The following is a 4026-nucleotide window of genomic DNA, read 5'->3' on the forward strand; positions in this document are numbered from 1 at the left end:
AGACAGGAAGAGGGTATCTACGTCTAATCTATTATAGCATATTTCTACTAATAACACCCTAGCCAAATTATATCCTAGCTAAAAACACACCTGCACTAAATCTTGTGTGTAAGCGTGCCTCAGAACATGTCATTTTTAATCTTGGAAAATAATCTGTCCAGGATAATAAATCAGTTAGATTTTGACATATAAAAATATAGCATTGAAATTACCTAGATACATTATTATCTCAGATTATTTTCTCAGGATCAATACATTTTGAAAAATCAGGCTATTCCTAATAAACATAACCAGCCTTAACATTAATTAACATTAATTTATATATATACTATATATATATATATATATACCTGTATATATATATATATATATATATATATATATATATATATATATATATATATATATATACTGTATATATACACACTGATCAGCCATAACATTAAAACCACCTTCTTGTTTCTACACTCACTGTCCATTTTATCAGCTCCACTTACCATATAGAAGCACTTTTTTTATCCTGCTTTACCCTGTTCTTCAATGGTCAGGACCACCACAGAGCAGCTATTATTTAGGTGGTGGATGATTCTCAGCACTGCACTGCAGAAGTCAGAGACGATCGCTCATATACTGCTGCTGTTTGAGTTGGTCATCTTCTAGACCTTCATCAGTGGTCACAGGACGCTGCCCATGGGGCACTGTTGGCTGGAAATATTTTTGGTTTTTGGACTATTCTCAGTCCAGCAGTGACAGTGACAGTCCTGCTATTTCTGATTTACTCATACCAGCACAACACACACTAACACACCACCACCATGTCAGTGTCACTGCAGTGCTGAGAATGATCCACCACCCAAATAATACCTACTCTGTAGTGGTCCTGTGGGGGTCCAGACCATTGAAGAACAGCATGAAAGGGGGCTAACAAAGCATGCAGTATTGTTTTGCCTACTTCAAATGTTTTCAATGAGGTTGCAGGCAAGTTTTCCTTTTGATGGCTCGTCCTTGACTTTACAACTTTAATTTCTTAACTTTACACCTTTATACAGTGCCCAAACTATAAAGAAATATTATTTTTATTATTACCATAAATTATTACCAAATTGTTTAATAGTTGACTAATAGTTGGCTAAAATGTCCAATTTTTGTGATTTCACGAGTTTTTATGTCAAATTTTTTGGACAAATCAGACTGAAGAATGTACAGTTGAGCTTTTCTGGCTGGATTTTGGATTTAAAACCGTGTTACATATCAAATTAAAAGTGCTTTGTTGGAAGCTGATTTAATGTGCACATTTGCATGGAAAACAAAATCTTAGTGCCCTGGTTTATTTTATCCCATCCAACATGTAAAAAAAAATTTTTTTTATTCTTAATAATTATAATAATTTGATGTTATCATCTGGGTTTTAGCATTACAGCAGTGAATCTTATTCTTGTACTTTTACAAATTATTTTCTTGAATTTATAAAATATAAAAGAACTGTGCATTTACATATACAGTGGTACCTTGAAACTCAACGTCAGTTGATTCTGGAGGTGGCGATGAGTTTCAAGGTATTTTTTCTGTTAATGCGTCCCATGGACTTATATATTTTAGGTCTATGTAAAATAATAAGGGTTGTTATTGACACTTATTCACTGAAAATAACACAAATATAATATAAAAACACTAAAATAAAAAGCTGATTCTTACAATTTCTCAGAACCCAGAGCTGTAACACAGGTTTAAAAGTGAAACAGTGAGAAAAATCCAGATAAACACAAATACATGTGGAGCTTGTGACGGTTAATAATCTGACGGTTATTCCACACAAATGCAGTTTTGTCTTATATTCGCACTTTGATGACATATTACCGCACCGCTCAAGTCGAACGCAGAACAAAGCAACTGTTCATTGTTAATTTGAAATTAAATAAATACATTTTTTAAAAACAAACTGAACACCGTGAGTTTAAGGGAAACGTTGAGTTTATGGGTACAAATTTCTTGACGAAGGGCGTTGAGTTTCAAAGATTTTGAGTTTAGGGGACGTTGAGTTACAAGGTACCACTGTACAGAAAAATGTTTAACTTTTTTGCTGCAAATGTTGTGTTTTCACTTTAATAATTGAAAAAATATGTAACTTAGCCGGGAGTGCTCAAAGTTTTGCATACAAGTGTATAATCTCAATCTATGAGCTCCGATAAACTCGCAGATTAAAAGTCATGTTGTAGTTTGGGTCACATATAATACTGATGCATTTTCCAGTTGCCCTCTGGATTATTTTAAACTATGATATAAAAACTTCAACATGTCAGCAAATTTTAATGCGGCCCCTATAAGAATCAGCCTTGGCTAATTACAGTTCCAGAAAATCAGTCTCATGGGCATTCTTAGGAAATTCTTGTGCGAAAATGTCCAGCAAATAATGGTCTTTATCTTAATAGCACATATGCTAGTGCTTTAAATTGTCTCTTTAGCTTTTCGTTTCTGGTGATTGTTAAAACCAATATTTACAATGTTGATGGTAGTGAGAAGATCATTCTTGCCTCTGTGTGTGTGTGTGTGTGTGTGTGTGTGTGTGTGTACATGTACATGTTGTCACTATTGTTTTATTCTTAGCTTTTTATTAAACATGGCACACCATAGCTACAAACATTACATTGTTGAACTTGAAACCCTACCTCCACTAGCACATAATTATCACTGATAAAGATATAACATTCTGTTACACCAAACACACACACACACACTCACACACAGACAAGCAACTGTGATATGTGGCCTTACCAGCGTCTTTGATTAAGATAGCCTTGTCTGGCTTGAATGGCTGAATGGGGAATCCTGAAGACACAATAAGCCACATTCATTCACATCCACAAAGGCTGATTATGTTCATACTGACAAACATCAGCGCTAATCCAGACACCATCTCCTGCCCTGCTCCCCACGGCGCCTGCAGAAAGAGGTCATCTCACTCCATTCCACCATCTCTGGGTCTGATCCATGTGTCAAGTGTTCAACTACAATACCCAACTTTTTACTGTTCTAACCCTAAACCAATCTGGACAGTCTCAGTGTCCAATAAATTAGGCTTTTGGCCTGAAAGTATTGTGTTGAAAGGTGTATCTGTGTGTTAGCTACTTCGTTTGTTATGTATTCATTAAATTAACTGACTAAATTTGGTTGAAAATATTCTGTGATCAGTTGACCAAAGTCCTTGTCAACCAGTATTTTGGTGTTCAAATGCTAAGCAAGGACAGAGACTTTATAAAGAATTAAGAGTGGAATAATAACAGTGTCCACACATGTACGTATACAATAACCATTAGTCATTTTGTTTCCCACTAAATGACAAAGAAAATGTTTACCACTTTATCCAGGTCAGACTCGTAATATGTGATGTATGATGGTCCAGTCACTCACAGACTTGTTTACAGTCACATACACCTGGGGGCAATTGAGACCAATCCATCAAGTATCATGTATGTTCATTGAATTATGGAATTAAATGGAATTAAATTTATTATTCATTTATCAGTGTGATTCTGCTTCTCAGTCAATTAATTAACTCAATAAGTTACAAGCTGGTTAATTTGAAAATATAATTAAGCTACTAACACTACAAGAAATTTTAAATAGATTAAAGATGAAAGATTACTTAAATGTATTGATTAAAATGATAATCAAGATTACATTTTTGGCCACTCAGGTGGCGCAGCGGTAAAAACACACGCTGGAACCAGAGCTGGGATTTCGAAAACATTGTATAAAATCTCAGCTCTGCCTACCGGCTAAGGCTGGCGGCCACATGAACACCGATTGGCCTATTGTTCAGATATGGGCGGGACTAAGCCGGATGGGGTCTCTGTCCCATGACTGGTGCAATTACGACCTCTGCTGGCTGATTGACGGAGCCTGCACAGAGATGAGAAGAAAGTGCTCTCATGGTGTGTCTCTCCGTTCACAACGCTGAGCTGCACTGTACTCGTCAAAGTGCAGGTGATAAAAATGCATGCTGCCCACGTGTCGGAGGGGGTGTGG

The sequence above is a fragment of the Trichomycterus rosablanca genome, chromosome 9, assembly GCF_030014385.1.
Source record: "Trichomycterus rosablanca isolate fTriRos1 chromosome 9, fTriRos1.hap1, whole genome shotgun sequence".
NCBI classification, from domain to species: domain Eukaryota; kingdom Metazoa; phylum Chordata; class Actinopteri; order Siluriformes; family Trichomycteridae; genus Trichomycterus; species Trichomycterus rosablanca.